This window comes from Budorcas taxicolor, chromosome 16 (assembly GCF_023091745.1).
Source record: "Budorcas taxicolor isolate Tak-1 chromosome 16, Takin1.1, whole genome shotgun sequence".
Lineage (NCBI taxonomy): Eukaryota > Metazoa > Chordata > Mammalia > Artiodactyla > Bovidae > Budorcas > Budorcas taxicolor.
The window spans coordinates 77915995-77933150 of record NC_068925.1 but is presented as its reverse complement, the minus strand read 5'-3'; the positions used below and the strand labels follow the sequence as shown (position 1 = coordinate 77933150).

Below are 17156 nucleotides of genomic sequence, written 5' to 3'. Positions count from 1 at the left end.
GCAGCTGTGAGCACAGCCACTCTGTCTAGACTGCTGCTGAGAACAAGAAATGCACAAGAAGGGAGGCAATCTTGACCCCTCAGGCTATTCGCAGGGGAGACACGGACTTCACATCAGCAAACTAGGATTCCTCCAGACACCGGGGCAGGGACTGCCAGGACCAGAGCCGACAGGGGGTCCACGCAGGCGGCGGGCCGGCCTCACCGAGACTCGAAGGGGAGTCTAGAGGAACGTGTGGGAGCCGACCGTGCAGAGGAGGGGTAGGGGGACAGCGGGGCAGGAGGGCGCGAGACGGGCTGCGGCGGAGCACGCACCAACGCCCGAACCGTGCAGGTAGGAGAGTAAGCGGAGAAGGCGATGGCAGCCGCTCCCGTGCTCGCCCGGAGAGCGCCCGGAAGAGGGGCCTGGCGGGCTGCAGTCCACAGGGTCGCCAAGAGTCGGACACGACTGGGCGACTTCACCCTTTCTTTCTTTCTTTCTATAGTTCCTTTCGGAGAAGGAAATGGCAACCCACTCCAGTGTTCTTGTCTGGAGAATCCCATGGACGGAGGGGCCTGGCGGGCTGCCGTCTATGGGGTTGCAGAGTCGTACACGACTGAGCAACTAACACGCGCACACACACTCAGGAGACTAAGGGATCAGCAGGTATTCTACAGACAGTAGCTGGAGGACTTGAAATGAGGGGGAAAACCTACCTACAAATGGGGAGAAGGTCTTGAATGAATCAACGGGTAGGCAGATAAATAAATCTAATGCAAACCTAAATTTTAAAAGGGGAGAACGTTAGAGGATACTAAAGGCGAATTTTTTTTTTTTTTTAAAGAAAAAACAGCCCCTCTTCTTGGTAATTTTACTTTTTCTCGGTAACTTTAAAGTATACTATAGTATCACTGAAGTCTGGATTTTCAAATATAAACTAAACTTCTTCACACCTCTCATAAGCCAAACTAAGCTTAAGACACTTTTTTAACAAACGTATCTGAGGTTCCCTCTACAACAATCTTGATTCTATTCTGATGCTAGTTCCTGACCTGCCATTAACTAAGAACCAAATAAAGAGGTGCCAGAGCGCTACAGCTCTCACTATTAAAAACAGACCATGAACACATCAAGGTACAAGCGACAGTCTACTGTCGCGTCACAGCAAAGAGAAGGGCCAACCTTCCGAGCAACACTCAGGGCCTTTGACACACGATCTCTGGGTGTTTTCCCAGGTTAATTTCCTATGTGCTTCTTCCTGAATATATTCATGAATATACAAATGTACCGCTGATCCATGTGGCCTGGTGTTTTATAAATACCTTAAATGTTTTTTTTTAAATACTTACTGACATTTTGAGTGTCCTCTCGAACTTCCAGCAATGAAAAATATGAAGATACTAAATAAAATGTATCTGTGTGGAAGTGGAACAAGGTTTTACTATGTCAGTATCTGATGACCACTAATCAAATGATAAGTTTCCATCCATTCGAAGGGGATTCCCTGATGGCTCAGCAGCAGGTAAAGAATCTGCCTGCAGTGGAGGAAACACAGGAGATCGAGGTTTGATCCCTGGGTCAGGAAGATCTCCTGGAGAACCCCATAAACAGAGAAGCCTGATGAGTTACAGTTCAAAGAGTTGCAAAAGGTTGCAAAGAGACAGACTAAGCACAACAGGAATTATTCCTAAGAAGTGAATAATTTTAAGTATTAAACTAGTGATTTCTTTATTAACTTAGTTCAACGTTTTCCTCAGGAGGGGATTATTAGAACAACAAAATGGAATTAATTTAGCAAATATATACATAAAAGCACTTTCCATGGATAGAGAGAGGTTCCTTTCCCTTTACAGAAAAGCCAAATTCCTTCCCTTGAACTAGGAATGGGCCAGCCTCTAAGGAAGGCAAACAGAAGGACACTGAGTGAACATCTCGGCAAATCAGATTCAAATCAATTTCATCTGACTCCTCTTCCTGGTTTACTGTCCTTCCTAATTAGAGGCATTCAGTTGTTTCTTCGTTCTGGCTGCCAAGCCTCTAATTCATACCTAACCGTCCCACTGGTCTCTGTCCTGACTCCACACCCCTCCAGTTCCCACCAACTTCCTGCCTGGCGTGCTCCGGTTTCTCCCAGTCCTGGCTCTCACCTCACCCCACTCTGAGATCTTTCAAATTTTACAATGCAGAGTTCAGACACCAGGCCCAGACCCCCGGCTGACAGTGAGCACCTGAAGGTCAGACCTTTGCCTTTTCACAGAGTAAACCCCCCTCACCCGAGGCCCTGGGTCTGCCCTGCCCCCTTGGGGCCTGTCCACGGCTCAGCCATCCAGGACCTCCGTCGCTGCAGGGATCTGCCCGGGGCCTTCAGCCTCACACAGGCACTGGGGCACCGTCACCTGCCTGCCCTGAACGGCTGGTCCCGACAAGAAAGGTCCCAGGCCCTGCAGGAAACACAGATGTGCACAGGCCGTGATTCACACCTTCCAGAAGCACAGATGCCAGGAAGGACGCTGAGACAAGCACAACCACGGGGCCAGTGGATAAGCACTGAAGGCCTAAAGAAGAAGGAGAGGTCTTTGTTTTTTTTTTATAACATGTGGGCAGAGCCTTAAAGGATAAAGATGATTTTTAACCACTGAGATTTAACAACTGAAGTATAAAAAAAAAAAAAAAAGGCATTAAAAACAGTGAGAAAATCACGAATCAGAGAGCAAAGGATACAGGGAAAGGATACAGAATTTACCAAAAAATGAAGAGTTGAGCTGTCAGATGGGACTAACATTTAGGGGAGAGTAAACAAGCGAATCTGGAAAGGTGAGTCAGGGTCCTGACTGGAGGCACAGGTGAGCCAGGCGAGATGATACAGACTACTACTCACGCCTGTCTCCCATCTTCTGCAGTTCACCAAAACCGAGTTTTCGGGCACAAAGAGAGACCTGTGTTTAGATGATCCATCTACTCACTTTGAGCTACTTACCGATACCCTCAAATCTCTGTCTTCAACTTGTGAAGTGGTGGGACCCAGGGGGAAAGTGGGGCGAACAGTGAAGGGGAACACTGGAGAAAGGAGGGTCCCAGCGTGGACAGAAGCCCCAGATCACCCTTCAGCTGCTGCAGATCCCCGGAGAGCCAACGGCCGAGGCGAGCCTGCAGGCGGCTGTGCCTTCCCAGTCCAGAGAAAGCTTAACGTCAAGGGCTGGGCAGCCAATTGGATCGTCTTTCCAACTGTCTCGAAATGCATATGCAAATACCCCCCCAGACTTCACAATGAAGAAAAACTGGTGTCCAGGCTGAGTCTGGAAACACTGACATTCCGAGGTTGACAGCCCACCTCGTGAATAGAAAAGGCCTCTGCCGGCAGCGTGCCCGCCCGGCACCACGCCCAGGGAGTCAGGGCGCCCATCTCTGTGGCCCAGGTGCCTTCCCATTAACCGAACCATTAACCACACGCCCAGCTCTCCCTCCACAGCCAGACACTCGACTCCTAGGCCACGTCCTATGCATTTCAACCCAGCTCACCCTGAGACCCTGTGCTTGCCATCTCAAAGCACACAGAAATGAACCCAGACTCAGTCCAGGACTTCAAAACCCACTTTGTCAAGCTGCCTCTGCTGGTACTATTTATGATACACACACACATATATGTATATATATTTTTTTAAGGTGGGGGGAGTAGAAATGGTGGGGAAAAGGACCTGGATTTATTGATAAACTCCAAATTAAAGAAAAAGAGAAAAAAAAAACCACTGAGAGAGGGACTTCCCTGGGGGTCCAGTGGCTGGGACTCGGTGCCTCCAGGGCAGGGGGCGTGGGTTCAATCCCTAGTCAGGGAACCAGGATCCCACACACCATGTGGTGTAAATAAATAAATAAATAAATGCCCAGATAGATAAGTGCCTTTTTTAAAAAAATCACTGATACAGTAGTTTTAAAATGACCACGCACACTCTCTCAGGTTAAGAACATTACTCCCATGCAAAGGCTGCGCTGAGGGACAAGGAGAGAGTCAGCCCACCTTATCAATGGAAATAGGACGGTCATGGAAAGAGGAACAGGTGAGTCATTGTGCTTTTCCTGAACATGGGCCAGCTCGGCCAGATCCGCAAGACAGGAAAGCCTGGTGTGGCAAGCCCTGGGGCGAGCGCAGGCTGCAGGGGGGGCGAGCAGAGCGAAGTCTCTGCGGGGCCCAGGGCTGTGGCCTGAAGCAGAGCAAACCATGGCGGGGCGGGGGCAGCGGTGAGCTTTCACACTAAGGAAAACACCCTGAACAAGCCCCAAATGGTGAGACCAGCAAAGCAGCACACTCACCAGGGATCGCTGGGTCAGGACAGAACCAAAACTGACACTTAGGGGTGCTCTTCTCTTCCACTGGGCTGAAGCCAAACTCCCTCTCCGGTTCTTACTCAACTCTTATGCAGAGTTGTGTGTGTGTGAGTTGCTCAGTCACGTCTGACTCTTTGCGACCCCATGGACTGTAGCCCACCAGGCTCCTCTGTCCGTGGGATTCTCCAGGCAAGAATACTGGAGTGGGTTGCCATTCCCTCCTCCAGAGGAACTTCCCAATCCAGGGATTGGCTTCCTGGAACCCTGGCTTCCTGCCTTGCAGGCAGATTCTTTACCGTTTGAGCTACAGGGAAATCTCTAGACTTATATGTACTTACCTCATTTATGTTCACCGATGATTAGCAGTGACGTCGATAGTACCTGGCCAGCAGCTGAGCTGAGAGGCTGGCTGTGCTTGCTAGGAGGGGCTGATTCTTAAGCATTAACTGCCCCAAGAGCTGCCCCCCCCCGGAGCGGAAAGATGGAAGCAGCAGGGCCGGACTCCCATCATAAATAAATACTGCTTTAAATTAGCAACTCTTCTAAAAAGACCATGTGGCATTTCTTCTTGTTTGAGGAACACAAGACTGTTAACCCAACAGAAGTAAAAAACCAAACACCATGCCTACCACCAAGAGCCTGACAGACAGAGCTACACGAGGCAGTGTGGACTATTAGGGAATGAGGGGGGATGTGGTGCATTGTGCATTAGTAAATCCACATCCTTGGGCTTCAGTTTATTCTCACATTAAACGAAAAGGTCAGTTTAGACGATTTTTTAGGTTTCCTTCCAGCTCTGAAAGTATCTGATTCAGTGAATTACGCACTTAAGGTCTCCTAAGGGAAACCACAAAATAAGGGTGAGTGGAAACTTGATTCTGGAACAGCTGCTCTGGGGTAGCAGTAAGATACAAGCTGCAGATGACACCCGTACAGGATGACCTGGGCGCCAGCGTCCCTCCGGTACTGATACAACACAATTCCTGTACAGCCTTAAAAGACTGTTCAGAACAGAAAGACCAGAAATCTAAAAATCTTTGGTAAGGTAAAGAAACTGGAAGAAAAAAACAAAAAGTATTTAGATCATGCTTGTTTAATTTTAAGCATAAGCGATCAGAAGCAAAGATGAGGTCATCGGACGACCCTAATCCAATAAGACTGGCATCCTTTTGAGGACAGGAGGAGACACAGGAAGGCAGCCAGGTGGCAGCGCAGAGACGGGGATGGCCACCCATCACGCAGGGCCCAGGAGGGCCACCAACACGCGGGCTGAGAGGCCCAGGGCACGTGCTCCCAGGAGCCCTTACGGGGGCACGGCCCGGTGGACAACCCGACTTCTGACCTTCAGAATGGCACGTGTAAACCTCTGCTGTCTGCAGCCATCCAGTTTGTGGTTAACTCACTGGGGCCACCCTAGGAAACTAACAAAAGGAAGTGCTGTGTGCAGAAGCCTGGAGCGCCCTGGCCTGGACCCCAGAAGCCAGGTCTGGTCCTGGGTCCCCGGGAGGGCAGCACCGGCATGACCAGCGGCTGGGCAGTCCCAGCCCTGGGTTTGCTGCTCACGGAAGAGGCAGCAGTCACTCCCTGGGGGCTGGGTGCTGCGAAACTCTGCCAGAAGCTCAGACTCCCTCCCACCCAGCCACCCAATACCCCTGAGCCTTCTGACAAGAGAGAGGGAGAGGGAGACAGAGAGAGAATGAATCAGAATGATGACTAGTGGAGAACCAACTGATAAAATGCAACTCGTCGTCTATGGCTGATGCCCTGAACACTCCAGGGCTCAAAATGACAAAGTGAAGCTGAAAAGAGTATGCCATTCAACCATCAAAATACTTATCAACTGGAGAAACTTTACTAAAACTTTCAGATGTAGACAAAAAATGTTTTTAAAAAATGCTGTTTTCACTGAATACTTCCCCTGTTACCACGCTCTTCATATCAAAGACTGTAAAAAAAAAAAAAAAATGAATCTATAGGTTACCATGTGAAATTGAGAATGAAACATCAATTTATTGCTATAAAACAATCCACCAGCAAGCATTCTCTTTGTACAATGTCTTTCAATTTACTCGTATTTGTTAAGTAGTAAAACATGCCTAAACATGCCTACTTAAAATAAGGACATGCTATTTGCCTAAAATAAATTACCTACTGTCTGGTTCTGGGTATCTTTATGACAGTATGCAAACGTATCACATTATTTTATTATAGGGCCCAGCAGTTAGACAAACAAGGCAATGGAAGAGTCGAAACTTCTTACATTTCAGAGGTATGACAATTTTTCATACACATGTCTACATGTTTCATTTTCCCAATAATAATATAATAGATGATATATGGCTTTGTTATGGTTCTGATCAGAAAGAAATTAATTTTCCAGGTAAACACGGGAATATTAGGAAAACAACAATTAAAAAAAATAATTGGAAGCACAGTAGAAATATACTAGAAAGAATATTCCAACTTTTTCCATTTTTCAATCAGTATTTAAGTATCTTTTTGCAGTTCTTATCTTTTTTTTTTTGTCCAAAATATAACCCCCAAGCCTCTTGTGGTTTTTTCCTGAGGAACTAAGGTTTACTGCCCCATCCCTCAAAAATATAGTAAAAAATTAACTCCTACTGGGAACAATTAAATTATAAATATGAACATCACAGGGCAAAAGGGAAGAAGAATTAAGGCAGAGAAGATAGAGATGGCAGCAGAGCCGGAAGGAACCTCTTCGGATACAGCTGGGCCAGGAGAGGGTAGGCAGCGAGGTCTCCCGGCAGAAGAAACAGAAGAAGTGGGTTTCCACCACCAAACGTCCTTAGAGAAAAAGGTGAAACGAAATCAACACTACGGAGCCTCCTCCTGCAGCTGCTAAGTCGCTTCAGTCGTGTCCAATTCTGTGTGACCCCATATACGGCAGCCCAACAGGCTCCCCCGTCCCTGGGATTCTCCAGGCAAGAACACTGGAGTGGGTTGCCATTTCCTTCTCCAATGCATGAGAGTGAAAAGGGAAAGTGAAGATGCTCAGTCGTATCCAACCCTCAGCGACCCCATGGACTGCAGCCTTCCAGGCTCCTCCATCCATGGGATTTTCCAGGCAAGAGTATTGGAGTGGAGTGCCATTGCCTTCTCCGACGAAGCCTCCTACCCTACTTCTAAAAAATGTTGTCACTTACTCCTCCAAGCAATGATGGGACCCGAGCTGGGAAAACTATGGTCTGAACAAATCGAGTAGCTCAGCCAAGGTCACAGCAGAGAAGAGAAACCTGGGCCTCAGTCTTTTTCACATCAGGGTAAATACAGAAAATGGTATTTGTGCAGCGAGGTCACACGAAGAGAAGAGGCTTGTGGCAACTGGTGGCAGTTAGTCCTGAAGCCCCAGGCCCCATCCTGAGGGGTCACTATCTCTGCCCACCCAGAACTTACTCGGGCTGGGCTGGGAAAGCGTGTGTAAGCTCACAGCTCTTGCCTTTTCCATTGCATTCAAGCTCTTTCCAGTATCTACACCCAGGTCAGCGGCAGCTCACTCTACTGAACGCCAAGGAAAGAGTTAGGCAATCCCCAAGCAAACCCCAGGACACAAACACCCAGATGGTGGCCTCTCCTTACAATGCAGGCCCTTTTTGGAAGTTTAAAAAAAAAAAAAAAAACTGGAAAAAAGTCTTTTATAAAAAAATATTAAGTCAGTCTTTCTAAAAAGACAAAAATCTGTGCATACTCTTACTCATGCCAGAAATTCTCTCTAAAGGCAGCAAAGGCAGCCATTCCAGTAGACTTAGAACAAAAACTGCTAAAGACACAAACCAAAAGACATTCCTTCCAGTGTTATCTGTCGGTTAAGGAAAGATAAATGTCTGACCATCAGGGTCCATCTTGGCTTAGCATCAAGAAGGAAGCGAAGAGTTGGCACACTGCAGGATGGGTGACGGGGTCCCCCGAGGCAAGGACAGCAGAAATCCCTAACAGAGGTTGAAATGTTACCAGGTCTCTGAGATTACACACAAGATCTGGCAATGAATAACTGAGCATTATTCTGAGAGGACTGGGGAAGATCAAGAGATTGTCACAGGGATCAAAGGACCAGGAAACGCTAAAATGCCACCCTGGAAAATCCCTACCAGCCCAAACACCAATCCTAGATTCAGGTTTAGATCTGTGTGTTACCTTCCAGGGCAGGAGGGGGCCTCCAGCCTGACTATGAAGTTTTACTGGAAGAGCCACACCCACCTGTTCAGGTATGCCCACGGGTGCAGTGGCAGTAGCTGCAGAGACCACAAGGCTCACAAAGCCAAAAATGTTTACTCTCTCGCCCTTCTGAGACAAAGTCTCCAAGCTCCTGTTCTGTATGAAAGCAACCTGGAATGAAAAAGCTCCTTCAATGACTCACAGTGATTATCAATAGAAGAACACCAGCAAGATTCACAGAAAGGGCTGTTTCCACTAAATAACCGAAAACACATACATTTCTAAAACTCGATAGACCAATTAAATACCAATTTTGTGTTCCATTCATTTGCACACTATTCTGGTGAACACACTCTGGACGGCTATTGCCAAACAGCTCGTTGTATCAATTCACTATATAAATAGTGTGCCAGAGCTAGTATTTTAACAAAGGTTAAAAAAAGAAGCTATCCTGCTTGAAAATATGAATAAATGCTTCAAGGCCACCTATCTGTTCTCCTCATTCCCACTGCTCACTGAAAACAATGAAATATATTCTCTGTTTCCCTTAGAACGAAAGATGTATAATACACAGGGACAGTCAAACTATTTAATCACCAAAAGAAAATCAGCAGTCTAGAGGTTTTATAACTCTAAGAATGAATGGTCCTATATTAGTTTTATGTATAAGTTTAAAAATTCTCAACTGTTGTATCCTGCCAATAAATTTGATTACTATTATATAAATTCCCTTTAAATCTGAAGGGAGAAGGAATTAAGTTGAAACTTTCAAAAGTATGAAAAAACACTTAAAACATCTTACTATATATTTATAAAAATGCTGAAAAATAACTGCTGTAAAGCAATCCAGAGCAAACAGGATTATACATGCCATTTCCAAAACACTTAGTATATTACTAACTTTGTTGCCACATTTTATATATGATGTACTAGAATACCTACCCACATAACTCTTGAGCAAATATTTGAAGGGACAAATATTTTAATTTGAGCGAAACTAGGAATGCAGACAGAGTATCACTTTGTGCATCTACACTTCACATTTTTTAAATACCAAAGCCTATTTAAAAAGGAAAAAAAAAAAAATCAAATGAAACAAAACCTAAAAGGAATTTCTGGGGACTTACTATCTAATTAAGCAACTTCTTTTCCAAAACTGCATTAAGTAAGCACTTCTGTCCCCTCCAGATGCCCTTAAAGGGTGGCTCCGTCAGTAACACTAGAAAGATACATTTTAAAACATCAGACAGTTTCTAGAAAAAACACCTTTGGTTCTAGGAACAATCTCACTGTAAATGTAAAAGCCTGTAGAAGTCTCACTGTAGTGACTGACATCTCAGACCACTTATTTAAGTGAAAAAAATAAATCTACATTTCAGTAAATACACAATGGTCACAAAGAAAATACGTGAATATTCCAAATAAATCAGTGCCTCAAACTGCCAACTGCAACCACCAGAAACATGGAGGGAGGGGAGTATGAGGTGAGATACTCAAGCCCACATTCTGGTCGTGTGAAACTGCAAAACTGAGCCCTGTTATTCGGGGACGTTAACACCGAGGCCCCCAGTCTCCCCTCCTCCACTAGAACGCACCCATCATACCAGGCGTGCCTTCCTCATTCTTGCAGTAAGTGCTGCTTTACTGGGCTGGAAAAGGGCTCCCGAGATGGTCCAGCCAGGAGAAGCTGTGCGTGGTGGAGGGGCGTGGAGGGCAGCAGGTGCGATCGGGATCAGTGGGCCCCAGCAGAACAGCAGTGCGGATTAGCAAATGGGTCTGCACCCGGGGGGTCGTCTTCACTTTGGCGACTGCAAACCACTTTTTGTATATGGAAAGCGCCCCAAATTAACTGTAAAAAGGCTTAAGGATTTGGAGTCTTAACAGTTCTCGGTTTGCATTTTCACACGATTTCAAAGAACAACCCCCCCGCACCTCCACAAACATCAGTCACACCAACTGGGGAGCCCAAGGTGCAGCTGAACCTTGAAAGGAGACGAGCACCTGGGGGAGGGCGGGCGAGAATCCCAGGGACCTGCCGCCGCTCTCCCACTGTATGTGTTTAACTGACCAGTTCCCCGCTCCTCATTTTCGGATTTATCTCACAACTCTCCCCACCTCCCCCTTACTCCGCAAGCCCCACCCCCGATGAAAAGCTCCGCCCCCTCCCGCTGGCCCCCGAGGGCCGTAGGAAGTGCCCGCCCCCCACAGCCGGAGCCGCGCCGTCCTCGCCGCCCATTCGTCGCGGAGGCCGTCCGTCTGCAGGGGGCGGGGCCTCCCGCGCGAGGGCGGAATCCCAGGCCCGCGCCTCCGGGAAAGATCCCGGGCAGCCCCAGACCCCCGCAGAGAGAGCGACCAGCTTCCACTAGGGGTACCTTCGCCTTTTAATTTCGCCGCCCTCCTCCCGTCGGCCCCATGCAGTTTTAAACTTTTTCAAAGCTCCCACCCAGTCCAGGACCAAGTTGAGGATGCTGCGGTTTTAGGAGTGAAGCAAGCTGTGGACTGGATCTCTGGAAATGAAATTCCTTACGTCTTCTGTTAACTTGTTTTGGGTGCACGGGCCTTCATCAAGGGTTCCGGCCAAGAATACTCGGCGTCCATTCACCAGGAGTCACCGCAAGCATTACAGAGTTAACTGTATCTCGTTTAACTATTCACCCTTTTCACAGTCAGACTGTCCCAAAGGTACTATAAATTTTTTGAGGCAAAGTGCTAAGCCACTCCGACCACACCCTCAAGAGCTCAAGCTCCCTTACAGAATGATCACGCACACATTCTGCACTTTACTCTGTAACGCAACCTGGTGAGACGCGCAGCTGTAGCCTGAAGGGAATATGCATATTTCGATAAACTGCAAATTCCTTGGAGGAGGAATTATCAACAGCGGTTCTAATTATGGCGGGCACACAGTGCTCTACAAACCATGGGTATCTGTTTCAACTGCGTCCTTATGATCAGCAGCCTCAAAGCAGAGGAAAAATCGTTTCGTTTCTGCAATGTTTCTTTCAATTCCGTCACCAACAACGCTCAAGGATGGAAACATATCTTACTGTAAATAACTATTTTTAGTATCCATCCCTAACTACAGCTGGGCGAGAACAAGACTCATCTGTTTGAAACATCATCTCCCAAGGCCTAGTTTACCGGAAAGAGGTAACAGGGGTTCTTAAATCTCACTGCAGCATCCTTCTCTAGGTTGTGTTCCCTTCCTGACACTGGGGACAGTGTAGTCTTATCATTTTTTCTCCTTTTTTCCTTTGAGCTCCCTTTCGTCTCTGATTTTTGGCCTCAATGTTCAATGACTTTATTTCTCTTCTGTTGCCACTAGCACCACCACCATTTGCTATTTGCCTTGCAGTCCTTCTCTCTGACGTCTCCTATTCCTGACAGAGCCCCAGTAAAGCACCTTCTCCAAAAGGTCGGTCATCTTCCCCGTACTCCTCCAAGCCAGGCTGCAACGCTCCCACCACCCACTTCTCCCTGGAAGTTCGCTCTGCCCAGTCCCGCGGTGGCCGATTGCCGACAGCTGGACCTAGCCAATCCGCGAGGAATAAATAAGACGCGCAGCCAATGAGCGTGCGCCGGGAGGCGGGACTTCGCCAAGTTCCTCGGGTCCCCAAACCCAGACCTGTTGCGCCGCCGCCGTGGCCGCCTGAGTTTCTTAGTTACGGCGGCGGGCTCGGGCGCCCGAGCCGCGCGGGGCACGAGGCTCTCCCCACGGCCCACGAGTGGCCCGAAGCCCCCCGGCCGCGCGCGCCCCGCACCGGCCTCCCTCGACCCTCCCCAGGCATGGTCCCCAGGCCGCCGCGCGCGGGCCCGACCTCTCCTCCCCGCCTGGCTCCGCGGGCAGCCCCACCCGGCGGAGCCCCGGCCCGCGTGCCCAAGACCCCAGCGACAGCGACTCACCAGGAAGCGGAGAGCTTTACGTCCTCTGGCCCGCGCGGGACCCGGAGCGGGCGGGCGGCTCGGCCAGGCGGCGCCGCGGACAGGCCCGCTGGGCCCGGGGCTGTGGCTGCGAGGCCCGGAGCGCTGGCCACCTCCCGCCGCGCCGCTCCGGCGGACGCTGCAGGAGCGGGCACCCACCCTGCGCACGGCGAGGCGCGTCAGGAGCGAGACCCTAGCGGCGGCCCATCCTCCCACAACTCCCGCGCCTCCTCCCCGGGCCGCGGCTGTCAGGAGTGTAAACATCCCGGCATCCCCGAGGAGGGGGCGGGGCGGGCGCCGGTCACGCCCACCAGGGCGTCGGCCCCGCCCCGCGCCGCCGGCCCCGCCCCAAGCCGGGCTGGGATCGGCCTACTCCGCCGCTACCCTCAGGCCTCAGCGTCAGAGCCCCAACGTCCCCCGCTGGCGCCCAGGCGGGTCTTGGGGAGCCTTCCTGTGGTCAGGCCCAGCCCTAGTCCCCTCTTTCCGGCCCCCTTCCCTCCAAATCGGGGGTCGGCTGCCTTTTGAGAACTTTAAATGCCCAGTGTTCAAGAGGTCAGCCGAATTGGTACGTCGCTTTCTTCTGGATCATCGAGTTTTTTATCCCAGCCTAGAGGACAGTGGCCTTTAGGACATTTCTAAGAAGTGAACTACCTGGTTTGGTCCTAGGAGTATTTGGTGGTGGGTGGAGGGGTATGTATTACATCCCAGACCCCTAGAACATGGAACTACAAAAGGAATACTGTGAATCCAGCCGCTTCGCTATTTCGGTAACCGGGGGACACGGCTAGGAAGGGTCAACCTCACCTTGATTTGAATCTCAGGTGGTGCGTGAGCTTGCTTAGTCTCTTCAGTCGTGTCTGACTCTTTGCAACCCTCTGGACTGTATCCCGCCAGGCCCCTCTGTCCATGGGATTCTCCAGGCAAAAATACTGGAGTGGGTTGCCAACCATGCCTTCCACCAGATCTTCCCACCCAGGGATCGAACCTGCATGTCTTAACGTCACCTACATTGAAAGGCGAGTTCTTTACCACTAGCGCCACCTGGGAGGTTAACTCTGACCTGGCAGGACAAGTTATTTCACCTTTCCTGGAGTCACACTCTGTAAGAGGACAGTAGTAATAATACCTATCTCTAGGGCTTCCCTGGTAACTCAGCTGGAAAAGAATCTGCCTGCAAGGCAGGAGACTCCAGTTTGATGCCTTGATGGGGAAGATCTCCTGGAGGAGGGCATGGCAACCCACTCCAGTATTCTTCAGTATTCTCCAGTATTCTTCCCTGGAGAATCCAGGACAGAGGAGCCTGGTGAGGCACAGTCCTTGTGGTCGCAAAAAGTCAGACAAGCCTGAGCCACTAAACACAGCACTAGTACTACACTAGAATTCAGTGAGATATAGCAGAATGCTTAAGCACCAGAGCCTGGCAGAGAAGAAGTGTTCATTGAGTAGCTGCTATTACTCCTAGGCCTGTTCACTAGTTTGGCTCCCCAACCAACGGATTCGAGCCAAGATTGAGTAGATTATAGCTCAAATGCTTGAAATGTTAAACCTATGGAATTAACATTTAGAAAGTTTATTTTTAGAGAGAAAATAATTCAAGATCTCAGTAGAAGACTTTTATTTCAATGGCTAATAAAGTATGGGTAAATCTGCTAAGCACTGTTCTAAGAAGTAAAGCAGTTACCAAGACACAAAGTCCCTGATCTCATGGCCTTTACATTGTAAAAAAGGCAATAATAATACAATAAGCCAATAAATGCATACTACGTCAAATGGTGATTCATTCAAAAATAAAGCAGGGTGTGAAGAGTCATTGGAGGGGTGACCAAATCCATTTGGGTTTGCATAAAATAGCTCTGCTGTGGGGAACAGATTGCAGGGCTGGAACCACTAAAATGGTTAAAAGACTATGATAAGGATCAGGTAGAAGACGTTGATGACTTAGACCATTGTGCTAACAGTGGAGGTGTTAAGAATGGTCAGGTCCAGATATGTTGTTAAGGTACAGCCAACAAGATTTATAGATGAATTGAACGTGGGGTAAGAAGGTAGGCAAGGGACTTCCCTGGTTGTCCAGTGGCTAAGACTCCATGCCTCCCGTGCCAACGGCCCTGCTTCTATCCCTGGACAGGGAACTAGATCCCACTTGCTTCAACTAAAAGAATCCATGTGCCACAACAGAGATAGACGGTCCCGTGTGCCACAGCTAAGACCTGGTGTAGCCAAATAAATAAATATATTTCTTAAAAAAAGTAAGTATGCAAGAATGAAGCCAGTAAAGTCAGCATTTGAACCAGATTGCTCTGTCAAGTCACACCAAACCAAACTCAGTCAAATAAGAACAGGGTCATTTGAGTTATACACAGGCACACCTGGCGGGAAGAGGTTAAGGTTTTCAAAAACTGTCTTTTGTAACACCTTTTAGAAAGGTCCATAGATAGATAATAAAGCAGCTCTAATTAAAGTACACATTCTGGTGTACAAAGATACTTCATTGGTATAAGGAAAACATATTTCTTATGAACACTGACTAACAGGGAAATGGATCAAAATGAGCCCATGAAGCCCTGGAAGATTCCTGTCATGGCTCTACGGTGCCCAGAATGCTGACATCATCATCTTCACCTTCAGTTCAGTTCAGTCGCTCAGTCGTGTCCAACTCTTTGTGACCCCATGAATCGCAGCACGCCAGGCCTCCCTGTCCATCACCAACTCCCGGAGTTCACCCAAACTCATGTCCATCAAGTCAGTGATGCCATCCAGCCATCTCATCCTCTGTCGTCCCCTTCTCCTCCTGCCCGCAATCCCTGCCAGCATCAGGGTGTTTTCCAATGAGTCAACTCTTCGCATGAGGTGACCAAGGTATTGGAGTTTCAGCTTCAGCATCAGTCCTTCCAATGAACACCCAGGACTGATCTCCTTTAGGATGGACTGGTTGGATCTCCTTGCAGTCCAAGGGACTCTCAAGAGTTCTCCAACACCACAGTTCAAAAGCATCAGTTCTTTGGCGCTCAGCTTTCTTGACAGTCCAACTCTCACATCCATACATGACCACCAGAAAAACCATAGCCTTGACTAGACGGACCTTTGTTGGCAAAGTAATGTCTCTGCTTTTGAATATGCTGTCTAGGTTGGTCATAACTTTTCTTCCAAGGAATAAGCGTCTTTTAATCTCATGGCTGCAGTCACCATCTGCAGTGATACAAAGCTACAGCTAAATAGTGTACAGTGCTTCAGAAGTTGTGAAAACTGTCTAGATACAATGCACTTTCTCTTTATGACTTTTCATCACCTCTTTGCTGATAGAGAGGTCTGTGCCCGTGCCCTAGGCCCCTGGCCTGGAGCAGATGCTCATGGAAAAGCAGAGAAAAAAAGTGAAAGTGCAAGTCTCTCAGTCGTATCCGACTCTTTGCGACCCCATGGACTGTACAGTCTATGGAATTCTTCAGGCCAGGATACTGGAGTGGGTAGCCTTTTCCTTCTCCAGGGGATCTTCCCGACCCAGGAATTGAACTGGGGTCTCCTGCATTGCGGGCAGAGGTCTGGCCAAAGAGGCTCCTCTGGTCCCAGGAGTCATCAGAGCAGAGTCCAGCTTTAACTGCTTGCCCCTTCCCCCCCAAGCTCCCACCAAGTTTCCCACCAAGCTTGCTTCAAAAATGCTTGCCTGACTCCATGAAATGCGGTAATTACAGTCCTTTATGTATGTGCTACTTACTGTTTATTCCTAACTACCAGGCAATGCATGCCATTAACTAGCAGATTCACTTTTCTGTAAATGATATTTGATTATGACACTTAAAACCTTTTAGTTAACACCCAGTCTGTATGTACTGTTGTTAATATAGCTCTGCCGTGCACGCATGCTCAATCATGTCTGACTCTTTGTGACCCCATGGACTGTGGACCACCAGGCTGCTCTGTCCGTGGGATTTTCTAAACAAGGAATACTGCAGTGGGTTGCCATTTCCTCCTCCAGGGCATCTTCCTGACCCAGGAATAGAACCACAGTGTCTCCTGTGTCTCCTGCATTGGCAGGTGGATTCTTCACTACTGAGCCAGCTGGGAAACCCATAGCTCTGCTGGCCCAACACAATTAAAAATCAAAAGTAGAGACAGTATTGACTGTCAGAACCATTTTCTTTTTAACCTGTAGGTTAACCCAGACTTGCAGTCCCATATCGGGTTCAGAGTCCATGTAACATCTCTGTAAGGAAAGAAGCTTGCTAGAAAAAAAATGTTTTCCTGATGAAGGATGATGAAATCATATTAAAAAGAATTCTCCTTTGAAAGAGATCCTAGCCATTGGGATAAACCAGAAAGGTCTAGCCTTCCTGACTCATACATAGCGCTGGCAACAGGTGTACGTACAAAGCTGCCAGTGATCCTGGCAGCCACCGAATCTGGCACCTGAATAGTGACAAGGCTTAGTCAAGCTGTTGAAATGTCTGGACTAACCTGGGCCAAGAGGAGGAGGTCAAAGTGCAGCCTGCAGACAACCCCGGGGAGATCCCTTTCCGGAGCCTGGAGTGGTCACTGTACAGGAGCAGAAATCCTCTCTCCCCCAAGCTGTGAGAACGCTCAGGAAAAACATCTGAAAGCTGCTTTTTCACTCTCGGGACCTCCTGCATTGACTTATTAGCAGATCACGCAGATGAACCACCCTTTCAAGCTATAAACTCTGCCTTCATTTCGTTCTCTCATCAAACCCCTGGAATGCAAAGTCACGGAAAGACAACTCTGCTCGGTCCCAATTGTCTAGT

The 17156-nt window shown here is 48.5% G+C and overlaps 1 protein-coding gene across 3 annotated transcripts in view; it reads right to left on the bottom strand.

The window, feature by feature from the left end:
* Nucleotides 1–12479, bottom strand: part of NEK7 (NIMA related kinase 7) — a 133627-nt gene extending 121148 nt beyond the window's left edge. For all 3 annotated transcript variants that reach the window (XM_052653725.1, XM_052653726.1, XM_052653724.1), the window contains exon 1: nucleotides 12382–12479. The gene's annotated coding sequence lies outside the window, so the exon portion shown is untranslated. The remainder of the gene's footprint in view (nucleotides 1–12381) is intronic.
* Nucleotides 12480–17156: the final 4677 nt, after the last annotated feature.